This window comes from Ovis aries, chromosome 16 (assembly GCF_016772045.2).
Source record: "Ovis aries strain OAR_USU_Benz2616 breed Rambouillet chromosome 16, ARS-UI_Ramb_v3.0, whole genome shotgun sequence".
NCBI lineage: Eukaryota > Metazoa > Chordata > Mammalia > Artiodactyla > Bovidae > Ovis > Ovis aries.
The window spans coordinates 15,851,791-15,866,213 of record NC_056069.1 but is presented as its reverse complement, the minus strand read 5'-3'; the positions used below and the strand labels follow the sequence as shown (position 1 = coordinate 15,866,213).

General features: G+C 40.9%; 1 long non-coding RNA gene across 2 annotated transcripts in view; it reads right to left on the bottom strand.

Annotated features, from left to right (window-relative positions):
* Window positions 1-14,423, bottom strand: part of LOC114118734 (uncharacterized) — a 294,464-nt gene that overhangs the window by 181,951 nt on the left and 98,090 nt on the right. The gene's annotated exons all lie outside the window — the stretch shown is intronic.

Below are 14,423 nucleotides of genomic sequence, written 5' to 3'. Positions count from 1 at the left end.
CACATCTTGCTATTTCCAGGAAATTTGTTTTTCTCATCTTCATACAACAGCAGCTATCCTTCTAAGATGGTGTCTAAATGGTAGAATCCTACCTACCAGTGCATTTGCTCCACGTATCTATCTTCTATGTAGGTAAAACAAGGACAAAATAGTAATAAATTATTACAGATATTTTACTGGTAAAAGATGTGAGTGATGGCACACTTACAATAATTATTGGAGATGACATTAAATTTTCATCTTCCATCTAGAATTTGAGTAATGAGAAGCCCTTTAGGGCCCATCTATTGGTTCCCCTTCCTAAATTTTCATTAAAGAGCACCAACAAGAAAGAAAAAAAAACATATTAAAGGAAATTATTAATTTTCAGGCTCATTATACTAACAGTTATTTTTCTCTGTTATGTCTCACGAAATATGTGAACAAGTCTAGAAATGAGAAAGAACAAAATCTAAGGGAGGGAAAAAAGTGTGGGAATTGCAATAATTGCATCAGGACACCAAAGAGAGAGGTGACAGCCTCTCTCAAGCTAATGCCAATTGTATTGAGTGAGGTGGACGGGCTCAATTGTATTGAGTGAGGTGGACGGGCTCTGCATACTGATATGCAGAAGGTCAGGTGCAAAATGAGAACTGTGTTTCCAAGAGCAGGATGATAGGACTGGAATATCTGTTAGATACTCATCTTAGAGCTCAGGAATGCCAGCCATGTGACAAACACTTTGTGTAAGACTTCAAAAGAAAATGGGTTCAAAATACTTTGGGGGGAAATTGTTTTAAAACAAGTCTCACAAAATAAAAGGAAAAAAAAACGAATGTTATTTTAAGTCACAGGCTGCCTATAAAGCCACAGATTTTCCATTTTTTGTTAATGACCGTGATACAAGTCAGTATTTCTCAAAGTACAAATTTGAACTGCTGGTACTAGAATTACTGTTAAAGACACAGAGTCCTGAGATATATCCCAGTTCTTTCAAGTCAGAATCTCTAGAAATGAATTCCAGAAATCTTTGTTTTTACCAATATCCCAAAATGATGCCTGCTGCTGCTAAGTCACTTCAGTCGTGTCTGACTCTGTGCGACCCCATAGACGGCAGCCCACCAGGCTCCCCTGTCCCTGGGATTCTCCAGGCAAGAACACTGGAGTGGGTTGCCATTTCCTTCTCCAATGCATGAAAGTGAAAAGTGAAAGTGAAATCACTCAGTTGTGCCCGACTCTTAGTGACCCCATGGACTGTAGCCTACCAGGCTCCTCCATCCATGGGATGTTCCAGGCAAGAGTACTGGAGTGGGGTGCCATTGCCTTCTCTGAAATGATGCCTATGCAAACCTAATAAAGGTTATTTAAGTGATGACAAGGAGATTAGAAGCTCATATACTGGAAGACAAAGAAAAAGGTTTCATAATTTGTTCACTAGATAGATGTTCAAATTTTCAACCATCACCATAGGAAGAAAAATAATAATTACCCAATATCTGTAATTGTCATGAATAAATTTGTATCTTCGATAAAATCAAGGTACATATATCATTATTAGGAGCTGAGACTGCTAATTTAATGTGTCAACTTGATTTGGTCAAGGATGCCTAGATATTTGGTCAAACATCATTTATGGACGTGTCTGTGAGGATGCTTCTGGGTGAGATTAACAATTAAACAGGTAGGCTGAGTAAAGCAGATTCCCCTCCCCAATGCGAATGAGCCTCATCTAATTTGCTGAAGGCCTAAATAGAACAAAAGACTGAGTAAGAAAGAACGCCTTTTCTTTGACTTATTGTCCTCAATTTGTCTTCTCTTGCTTGGCATGATCTGCCAGTAGAGATACACAAATTATAACCCAATGGATGTTCCCAATCAACCACATAAAAAGGCAAGGAGTTGGGTTAACTATGGGATACTTTCTAACACTTTTTGAAATCTAGTAAATATAATGAGATTACCTGGTTGCTTCTAAATGTCACTGGACAAAATGTTGAAAGAAAAGGATGCACTCAGGGATTTGAATTCCCAGTTCAAGTGCCACATAAATGAATTGAATGCTTCATTATGTGCCCTTAAAGAGACCCTTACCTCCTGTAGCCACAGGGTTGACTCCTGAAAATCAAATGTAGAATATTATCCCGTGACTGGCTGAATTAGAACACTAGTTGTATTTCACAGATCCAACTCTTTGACCCCATGGACTGCAGCAAGCCAGTCTTCCCTGTCTATCACCAACTGCCAGAGCTTGCTCAAATTCATGTCCATCATGTAGGGGATGCCGTCCAATCATCTCATCCTCTGTTGTCCCCTTCTCCTCCTGCCTTCAATCTTTCCCAGCATCAGGGTCTTTCCTAATGAGTCAACTCTTTGCATCAGGTGGCCACAGTATTGGAGCTTCAGCATCAGTCCTTCCAATGAATATTCAGGATTGATTTCCTTTAGGACTGGTTTGGTCTCTTTGCTGTCCAAAGGACTCTCAAGAGTCTTCTCCAACACCACAGTTCAAAAACATCAGTTCTTCAGTGCTCAGCTTTATTTATAGTCCAACTCTCACATCCATCATGACTATTAGAAAAACCATAGCTTTGACTATATGAACCTCTGTTGGCAAATTAACGTCTCTGCTTTTTAATATGCTGTCTAGGTGGGTCATAGCTTTTCCTCCAAGGAGCAAGTGCCTTTTAATTTATGGCTGTAGTCACCATCTGTAGCCATCTTGATTTTGGAGCCCAAAGAAGTAGTCTGTCACTGTTTCCATTGTTTCCCCATCTATTTGCCAAGAAGCGATGGGACTGGATGCCATGATTTTCATTTTTTTGAATGTTGAGTTTTAAGCCAGCTTTTTCACTCTCCTCTTTCACTTTCATTGACAGACTCTTTAGTTCTTCTTCACTTTCTGCCATAAGGGTGGTGTCATCTGCATATCTGAGGTTATTGATATTTCTCCTGGCAATCTTGATTCTAGCTTGCGTGGGCATTGATTGGGAAAAAATGAAGTACTATAAGTTGAAATGGGGACAGTGAGCCCCAAAATTTTGATGTGTTTTCTTTGGAAGACCTGCCTTTATTTAATGTAAAACTAAAGTCTTAGAGAGATTGCAACATTAGAGTTCATTTATCATTTAATATTTTCTCACCTCCACTAGGAGGCCCCAGAACGCATGCCTTTCGTCAATACTGAGAAGGAAATCTGTGAAGGGAGCCCAGGCATGTTTGAAGAGTTCTATGATAGCTCTTCTTTGTAGGTCAGATCTTGCAGTGGAAAATTTGGTCACCAAATTGGAGAATCTAAATGCAGTGAGTGTAATAATATCTTTTGGTGGCAGGAGCAAAGTGGCACTACTCAACTGCTGGGGGAAGATGGATGTGGTGGTCATAGTGTAGAGCCGAGTCAAAGAGTCAAAGCAACAGTCAAAATAGTCTAATTCATGAAGATCTAGTTGATTCTGGTGTTACTAGAAGTGATGGAGAAGGCAATGGCAACCACTCCAGTACTCTTGCCTGGAAAGTCCCATGGACGGAGGAGCCTGATGGGCTGCAGTCCATGGGGTCGTGAAGAGTCGGACACGACTGAGCGACTTCCCTTTCACTTTTTACTTCCATGCATTGGAGAAGGAAATGGCAACCCACTCCAGTGTTCTTGCCTGGAGAATCCCAGGGACGGGGGAGCCTGGTGGGCTGCCATCTATGGGGTTGCACAGAGTCAGACACTACTGAAGCGACTTAGCAGCAGCAGCAGAAGTGAAGTATGATAGATAGGAAACCTACTAAATTCTTACTTTAACTGTATAAGCAGAAAATTTCTAGATCAACTGAACAAAAGTCCAAGTTGTAAGGGAAACACAGAGAACCAGGACCCTTCAATCAGTTACCAAACCTGAGCCAGTTTGTAGACCCAGAATCCCTTAAATGGAGGGGAGACTAGGTCCCTTGAGGAAGGACCCATGAATACTATCAAAAGTTTATACTGTCTTCTAGCCTTCCCCAAAGTGACCTATGGTCTTTTCACCAGGGTAACTATAGATTGGAAAGAAGAAAATAATCAGACTTGTCAGGACTACTGGCTACTTGTTCTGAACCTGACACTGATCCAAAGAGACGAAATGTCACTGCAGCCCACTGGCCAGCGTAACCTTCAGGGCTTATTGGAGGTCAGGTAATCCCTGGAGTGTCGACTCAGGTTCATCTCACAGTGGGCTACAAACACATCCTGTGGTTATTTCCTCAGTTCTGGGATGCATAATTGGAATAGATATACTCAGCAGCTGGCAGAATCCTCATATTGGTTCCATGGACAGGGAGGCCTGGCATGCTGCGATTCATGGGGTGGCAAAGAGTCGGACACGACTGAGCAACTGAACTGAACTGAACTGAATCTGTAAAGTAAGGGCCAGGTAGAATGCACTAGAACTTTTTCTACTAAGGAAGATAGCAAACCAGAAACAACAATCCAGCATTCCTAGAGGCATTTCCAATGTTAATTCTATCATCAAGAACTTGAAAGATGCAAGGGTGATGATTCTCACCACATCCCCATGAAACTCATCTATTTGATTTGGGCAGAAGATAGATGGATCTTAGAGAATAACAGTGGCTTATTGTAAATTGTGAGGTGGTAACTCCAATTACTTCTGATCTACCAGATGTGGTTTCATTGCTTCAGTAAATAACAAATCCCCTAGTACTTGGTAGCAGTTATTGATTTGGCAAAAGCTGATTTCTCCAGAAAACCCACTTGTCCATAAAACCAACCAGAAGCTGTTTGCTCTCAGCTGGTAAGAAAAGGAATACATCTTCACTGTCCTACCTCAGGGGTATATCAACTCTCTAGTTCTATGTCATAATTTAGTTCACAGGGATCTTGATCTTTTTTCCCTTCCATAAGATATCACACACGTTCATTACATTAATGATATTACACTGACTGAAACTAGTAAACAAGAAATAGCTACTATTCCAGACTTATAGACAAGATATTTAAGAACATGTCAGGGGGTGAAGAAGGCTGAGCACTGAAGAATTGATGCTTTTGAACTGTGGTGTTGGAGAAGACTCTTGAGAGTCCCTTGGACTGCAAAGAGATCCAACCAGTCCATTCTAAAGGAGATCAGTCCTGATGTTCTTTGGAAGGAATGATGCTAAAGCTGAAACTCCAGTACTTTGGCCACCTCATGCAAAGAACTGACTCATTGAAAAAGACTCTGATGCTGGGAGGGATTGGGAGCAGGAGGAGAAAGGGACGACAGAGGATGAGATGGCATCACCGACACGATGGACGTGAGTTTGAGTGAACTCTGGGAGTTGGTGATGGACAAGGAAGCCTGGCGTGCTGCAATTCATGGGGTCTCAAAGAGTTGGACATGACTGAGAGACTGAACTGAACTGAACAGGGGGTGGGAAATAAATCCAATGAAAAATCAGAGGTCTTCTACCTAATAAAATTTCTAGGCATCCAGTGGTGCAGACATGTCAAGATACCCTTTCTAAAGTGAAGGACAAGTTGTTTCATCTCACCTCTCCTCATACCAAGAAAGACAGGCAATGTCCAGGGGAGTTCTTTGGATGTGGGAGGTAATATTTTCCTCGTGTAGGTATGTTATTTCAGCTTATTTACTGAGCGACCCAAAAAGCTGCTAGTTTCAAGTGGGCCCAGAACAGCAGAAGGCTCAGCAACAGGTCCAGGCTACTGTGCAAGCTGCCCTGAGTCATATGATCTGGCAGATTCAAAGTGGACTGAAGATGTTAACGGTAGATAGGGATGCAGTTTGTATCCTTTGACAGATCCCTACAGGTGAGTCACACATAGCACAGCCCTTTGGGATTTGGGGACAAAAGTCCTACCATCCTCCACAAGCAAGAGAAGCAGTCCTTTGAGAAGCAGTTCTAACCCTGCTACCAGGTCTTGAACACTTAACCATGAGCCACCAGATACCATGTGGTCAGAGCTACACATTATGAACTGGGTATTATCTGAACTATAAAGTTGGGTGTCCACCACACGGCAGTGTTCTGCCATGTGCCCAGAAGGCACAACTAACTTACATGGACAATGACCAAAATGCCCATGGTCCCCACTCCTGTTATACGACCCTTTCTTTCGCAGCCTGTGTCTTAATGGGAAATTCCCTACCATAAGTTGACAGAGGAGGAGAAGATTATTGCCTGGTTTGCAGATGGCTCTGCACAATATCTGGGCACCACTTGAGAGTAGACAACTGCAGCACTACAGCTCCTTTCTGGAACATCCCTGAGGACAGTGATAAGTGGAATTCCTCCCAGTGGGCAGAACTTCAAGCAGACCACCTGGTTTCTCATTGCCAGTCTGTTTGGGTTGTTATAACAAAACACAATAGACTGGATGGCTTATAAACTGCAGGAACTTACTGCTCACTGTCCTAGAGACTGTAAGTATAAGATCAGGGTGCTAACATGTCAGTCAGTCAGTCAGTTCAGTTCAGTCACTCAGTCGTGTCCTACTCTTTGCGACCCCATGAACAGCAGCATGCCAGGCCTCCCTGTCCATCACCAACTCCCGGAGTTCACTCAAACTCACGTCCATCGAGTCAGTGATGCCATCCAGCCATCTCATCCAACTCATCTCTGTCATCCCCTTCTCCTCCTGCCCCCAATCCCTCCCAGCATCAGAGTCTTTTCCAATAAGTCACCTCTTTGCATGAGGTGGCAAAGTACTGGAGTTTCAACTTTAGCATCATTCCTTCCAAAGAACACCCAGAACCGATCTCCTTTAGAATGGACTGGTTGGATCTCCTTGCAGTTCAAGGACTCTCAAGAGTCTTCTCCAACACCACAGTCAGGTTCTGCCAAAGAGCTTCTTCTGGTTTGCAAACTTCTGTGTTCTCAATGGCAGAAAGGAGCAGGAAACTTTCTCAGACCAGTTTTGACATTGTAACATTTCTGCCGTGAACGGGGAAACACTTCGTTTTCACTGGAATAGACACTCTGGATATGAATTTGGCTTCCCTGCAGGCAATGATTCTGCCAAAACTACTCTCTGTGGTTTCCAGAATGACTAATCCATCATTATAGTATTCCACACTTCATTGCTTCTGATCAAATAACTCACTTCACAGCAAGTGAAGAGCAGCAGTGGGTCCGTGCTCATGAAATTCGGCGATTTTTCTATGTTTTCCACCATCCTGAAGCAGCTGGCTTGATCGAACGGTAAAACGGCCTTTTGAAGACTGAGATAAAGTGCCAGCTAGGTGTCTTAAGGGCTGGCACAAGGTACTCCGAAGGCCTTATCTGTTCTGAATCTCATTTCAGTAGCTGGTGGTGTTTCTCCCATAAGTAGGATTCCTGGATTCAGGAATCAAGGAGCATAAATGAAAGCAGTGTCAAATGGCACTACCTCTAGTGATCAGCTAGTAAAATGTGTTTCCTGTTCTGTGATCTTTGCTCTGCCAGTCTTAATTCCAAAGGTAGAAATGTTTCTACCAGGAAACACAACAATGATTCCTCTTAAGTAGTAATTAAGATTGCCACCTGGCCACTTTGCACTCCTCACTCCTATGATCAATAAGCAAAGAAGGGAGTTACCATGATGGCTGAGTTAATTGATCCTGACTAGCAAGAGAAAATTGGATTCTTACTCCACAATGGAAAGATGGAATATAGGAGATCCTTTTGGATATCTCGTAACATTGCTGTACTCTGATTAAGTTCAATGGGAAATTATAACTGAACATAGGTAGGGGTACTAATGGCCCATATCTTTCAGCAATGAAGACTTGGATCATTCTACCAGGTTAGAACTGTAACTAACTGATTTCTTGCTGAAGGTAAAGGAAGTGGGTTGTGGAAAAAGGTAGTCATAAAATATCAGCTGTCACCATGTGACCAGTTATAACCATGAAGACTGTGCCATTGGTATTCTTTATTTTGTTATGAATATATCTGCGCATGTATAGATAGAATATATAAATATATCTATATTTTAGACAAACATTTTTATTTTCTTTTTTCTCTTATTCTCTAATGTACCATAAATTAAATATAATAAAGTCAATTGTTTCCATATATTGTTATAAACATGTAAAATCATTAAGTTGTATTGACATTATGCCATACTATTTAAATATTGTTAATTTTATATGATAGTTGGTAAGTTAGGGAAAATCAGTGAGAAAATTAAGCACTCAAGGACTTTGCCTCCTCTTCGAGGTAAGAGGTTAATGCATTTTCAGTTGTACACAGAATAGCTATTTCATGTTAGATGAATTTTGACCTTATTGTCTTTTTGGAGATACATGATTTGAGGAGATGTTTATGGGTACCATAATGACAAGGGGTGAACTTGTGATGGTCAATTTTATGTGTCATTTTGACTGGGCCATGGGATGCTCAGACATTTAGCAAAACATTATTCTGGATGTGTCTGTAAAGGAACTTCTGGGTGAGAGTAACCTTTGAATCAGCAAACTGAGTAAAGAAAATTGCCCTCCATAGCGTGTGTGGGCTTTACCCAATCTGTTGAAGGCCTAAGTAGAATAAAACTGGGTAAGAAAGAATTTTTTTCTCTTTGCCTGTCTTTAAGCAGCGACATGGATTTTCTACGCTTAGACTTGGACTGAAACTTACACCATCAGCTCTTCTCGTTCTTTGACCTTCGAAATCTGTACAAGACAAGAATTATACTATCAGCTCTCCTGGGTCTCCAGCTTCCTAACTTCAGATCTTGAACTCTGTGAAGACTAAAATCTCTAAGACAATTTCTTATGGTATATATATTCTATTGGTTCTGTTTTCTGGGAAACTCAGACTAATCTAATAACGGTAGTATGATCTTAAATGCTCTGGAGCAAATTGAGTATATGTTTAAGAATCTGTTGTATGCTCAACTTGAGCTTGTCTTTTTTACAGGCAACCAACACTTTTGTCAACTACAAATTGGCACTTGCCAACAGCATTTGCCAGTGACTGAAAAACAAGGGTATTTGCCATCTGCCTGTGCTGCTCCAGCTGCTGACCTTCAACACTCTCTGAAGGGAATTCAGCGTGGAGAGTGAGGCACCCTGGGCTCCAGGGAACCTGGTGGAACAGGTCTTTAGATAGTTAGATATTTTCAAGAAGTGATTTCATGATCCCAATCCTTGCATTTCCTCATATCTAGAAAAGCACTAAATCCCTTCATGGTGATATCAGTTCCTAGTGACTAGCAGAAAACCTTTTGTAAAATAAGCCCTTGATTGCATTGACCTCCTTCTTCACCAAAATCATATATTGACCTCCCCCCACTCCTCTTTGGAGCAGTCTCTCAGAGCTATCTGAGGTACTGTCTCTTGGACTGCAGTCCTCATTTTGCCCCAAATAAAACTTAACTTGCAAATCTCACATAATGCACCTTTTTAGTTGACACTAATGCAATTAAGAAAGTCTCATTACTGACTGAAGTTATTTGATTCCATGGCTGTACTGATTTGAAAACATATTAACATTGTGACATTAAAATTTGCATGGTAGATTGGGTTAAGTCAGAAATTTTCAAAGACGGAAGTCAAGGATGGTGGTGCTGTATTTAGTTAGGAAATACAGGCCAGGTAGCCCACTTCTACTGTAACTAAAACAGCTCTAGATTACCTTGTAAAGAAGGCAAAACACCAAAGAATTGATGCCCTCTAACTGTGGTGCAGGATAATACTCCTGAGAGTCTCTTGGACAGCAAGGAGATCAAACCAGTGAATCTTAAGGGAAATCAACCCTGAATAGTCACTGGAAGGACTGATGCTGAAGCTGAAGCTCCAATATTTTGATCATCAGATGTAAACAGACAACTCATTGGAAAAGTCCCTGATACTGGGAAAGATTGAGAGCAGAAGGAGAAGAGGGTGTCAGAAGATGAGATGGCTGGATGGCATCACCAATACAAGGAACATGAACTTGGGCAAACTCCAGGAGATGGTGAGGGACGGGGAGTTCTGGCTTGCTGCAGTCCATGGAGTCACAAAGAGTCAGACACAACTGGACAATTGAACAACAGCAATACTTGATTGAAGGTGATGAATACAGAAAATAATGTTTATGGGAACCAACATCCTTACATAGTCAAATGAGCAAAATATAAATATAAACATCCAATAAGACAGTTACTCATCTTTTCCTTATAAACACAAACAGCAGCAAATAGATGTCAAGAACTTCAGTAAAATTTTTTCCTTTGGCTATTTTATTGGTACTACATAGAGATTTATAAGAGGAGGAAAGGGAGAAAAATTCTCCCTAGCCAACTTTCCAGAACCAACAGTGTTAATTAAAAGAAGATAAATGTAAAATTTCCTCATTTTTGACCCAATCTCTGATAAACTCCAATTCTTGTATGCATCAGCTTATATATTGTATCATATTGTTTATTCTTGTACTGTGATTAAAATTCCCAGTTTCCTGGCCCAAGAAAGTACATGTCTTCATTATGATTCTGTTAATCACCATTCCTAAAAAATTAGAAGTATACTTCCACTTCCAGAAATATACCATAGGCCCAGGAGTCTCAGAATGAACCCAGAGCAAAGCATAGAATATGAGATGCTCTTTCTTCAACCCGGGGCTATAGACTAGAAAATAATCTTTCCAGGGGCAGAAATTGATGTCAGCATAGTTTCTCTGCCTCTGCTCAGTCACTAGGTAGTGGGGAGAAGTCTTCCCTGAAGCCTTAGAAGCAGAGTATTGCTTTGCACTCATTCAGGATTCACTCCCACACCATATCCGCGTGTCAGAGAACCCAAAGCTGATACTTAACCTTAAAAAGTAGTTCGGAAAATTAGACTTTTGGAGAAAAGTTAGTTCCGGACTCATAACCACTGTCTCAGTCTGGGTATTCCTGAAATAGGCACTGAGATAAGTATTTGAGTGAGCAAGGGAGGGAGAAGTTAAGGCAGGAAAAGGGAGCAGCCAGGATAGGGTGCATAATCAAGCGAGTTTCCCCTGAGGATGAATGGCTCTTATTCCCAGTGGGGAAATCTGGGGCTAACATAGAACGTGTCAGAACTATCCCACCCCAGAAGCAAGGGAGGTGTTTGCACACCAACTCCTGTCAGTCATTTGTCAAGGTGTGCAGCATTAATCTGTGCACACTTCTCGCTCACTGTACACATGGTAAGAGTAAGTGGCCAAAGAAAACTCTTACGCAAAGAGATATAGATGCTGGCAGATGAACGTTAGTCCTGCATGCACAGAAATGGTAAGGCCTGAGGGAATATTGGCAGAGCACCAAGAGGATTTGCTGTAATCCTGGAGGGACTGTTATACATGAAACTTCACATATTAGGCTGCACAGTATTATCAAGTTTAGGCCACACCAAACATGAGTCTTCAGTCTGCTGGGCATACACACTGAGGAAACCAGAATTGAAAGAGACATGTACCCCAATGTTCATCGCAGCACTGTTTATAATAGCCAGGACATGGAAACAACCTAGATGTCCATCAGCAGATGAATGGATAAGAAAGCTGTGGTACATATACACAATGGAGTATTACTCAGCCGTTAAAAGAATTCATTTGAATCAGTTCTGATGAGATGGATGAAACTGGAGCCGATTATACAGAGTGAAGTAAGCGGACTACTCAGAGTTGATTTTGGCACATTCACATTGTTTGGGAATGCACCAAAAATTAGGACACACAGGAGGAAAGTAGGTATTGGTTTTATAAAAACTAAATAACAGAAGTTGACTCCTAAGAATGTCAGGTGATAGAATTATATAGATCACAAAATCTGTGTTTAAAATGATTATGTTAAAAATGAATCAGAAGAATGAGAAAACAAAAACAGGCAGATTTGAGGAAAACTTGATCACTGAAGTTAAAAATTCAATGGATTGAATGAAAAGCAGATTAGACAAAAATAGATAATTTGCAAACTGGAAGATAGAGCTAAAGAAACCTAAATTGGGGAAGCAAAAGGATGAAGAGTTTAAAAGTGTGATAGAGTAGTAAAAACATGTAGAGAATAAAGTCACATGGCATATCGTATCTCTAAAAGATACTCTGGAAACAATAAAGAAAATTTAGTGGGGAGGAAAAGTCAACATCTTAAAAGATAATAGAATTCTTCAAAGTTTGCTAAAGAATCCAATCCTCAGACTTAGGGAGCCCAGCAAATCCCAAATATGATTTCTCCTTGTGGTGCAATCCTTTGAGCCAGTCCTTGCTAAGTCATCAGCAACCTCCTCAGGTAACGTTTTTTCTATCTTATGGGTCACTTCTTCTCAGTCTTTTTTGCTGAGTTTTCCAAGCCTCTTAATGTTAAAATGTCCTTGGCCTCCCTCTCTTTTCTATCAATTAGCAATTTCATCTAAACTTAGGGCTCTAAATATTATAATGAGCAATTTCCAAAATTATATCTGAGTCCAGACCATTCTTCTATAAATTCAGATTTATATATAAAGTGTGCTACCCAATATCTCTGATTAGATGTCTTTTAACATCCAAGACTCAGCTTGTCCTAAATTGATTTATCTCCCTCCCCCCACCGCCCTTAAATCCATCACATGCAGCATTTCACATTTCAGTTAATGACGGCCCTATCCTTCCAGTTGCTCATACAAGAAATTTGGAGTCCTCATTGACATCTCTCCCATAAGCTTAATACATCTCACTGGCTAAAGGCCTTCCCAGATGGCTCTGTGCTGTGAGCTCCGTCTCCAGTCATGTTCGACTCTTTGAGATCCCATGGACTGTAGCTCCATGAGGCTCCTCTGTCCAAGGGATTCTCCAGGCAAGAATACTGGAGTGGGTTGCCATTTTCTCTTCCAGGGGATCTTCCCCACCCAGAGACTGAAGCTGTGTCTCTTACATCTCCTGCATTGCCAGGCAGATTCTTTACAATTAATGCCACCAGGTAAAGAATCTGCCTGCCAATGCAGGAGATACAGGCTTTATCTCTGGCTCAGGAAGATTCTCTGGTGGAGGAAATGGCAACCCACTCCAGTATTTTTGCCTGGGAAATCCCATGGACAGAGGAGTCTGGCATGCTACTTCCATGGGGTCTCAAAAAGTTGGACATGACTGAGCACGCAATACTCACTCGTTCACTACCTAAAGCTGTATCCATAGTCTTACACTTCTTATAACTACCATAGCTGCAGGGCTGGTCTAAACCCTGAAATCTGAATGAACAACTGCAAGTTACTTTGTGGTGGTGGTGGTTTAGTCACTCAGTCATGTCTGACTCTGTGTGACCCCATGGACTGTAGCCAGCCAGTCTCCTCCATCCCTGGGGTTTTCCAGACAAGAATAGTGGAGTGGGTTGCCATTTCCTTCTCCAGGGGATCTTCCCGACCCAGGGATCGAACCCGGGTCTCCTGCACTGAAGGAAGATTCTTTACCGGCTGAGCTACCAGGGATGGAAAGCTTCATATTAACCCCAATTATGTAGTCTTTTAGCGACACCTTTTCCCACCAAGTGACTGTTAAGATCCTTAAAAACAAAAGTGGAAGGGTATTCTAGTGGTTGTCTAGTGGTTAGGATTCAGTGATTTCATTAATGTGGCTTGGGTTCAATTCTTGGTTGAGCAACTGACATTCCACATGCTGAACAATGTGGCCAAGAAAAACCTCCAGAAATAAAAGTAGTATTTACTTCCCTAGCCCTTGACTTTCGTCATGCAACTTGCTCTGGCAAATGAAATTTTAGAAAAAAATGACAAAGACTCTCACTGTATTTGTGTATAAAGAGTAAGTCTCTTGTGCTTTTAACATTGCAATATACTTACCTGATTTGATGGTCCCAAGAGGAAGATAACAAATCTGTGGAGCTCAGTGACCTCATTCAAGTCCAAATTAAAATGAAACATTCTTTAGCCAAACTACAGACGAGTCATGAGTTTATGAGCTCAGTTGAGATCCACAGAGACATCTAGCCAACCCAAAGATATATGAGATAGAAATTCTCACTACTGTATGCTATGGAAACATTGTGATTTTATTATTATAAAAAGTATAGGTTGATTTAGTCTAACAGGTCTCCCAACTTTTCGCCGTGACTCCTAAAATCTTGCCTCAACATACAAGCCAAGGAGATCTCATTTTCTCTCTTTTATTTTCTCTACTTTTGTAATACATTGACTTCCCATAGGATATGGACAATGTTGAAAACCAAAAATACGGATGTAAGCACATACTTATTTTAACATTTTATCCTATATCATCCCATATTTTTGGATAGTTTTAACAACAGAAACAAAACTAAGCAATTGAAAATACGAAATCCAGGTAACTGGTTCTGTTCCCCAACCCCAATGTATAAGCAATGTCAACCCAGGAATACTTGAATCAGATGAAAACCAGAGCTGATTCCTGTGCTTCTTTACATATATTAATCAGTGTTTTGAGGGTTGCAATACTGAAAACAAAACCATTTCAGCCTGTTGATATCTGAGTTTTACTTTTAGAAACTGTCAATTCAGAGTTTCATTAAATGTTCT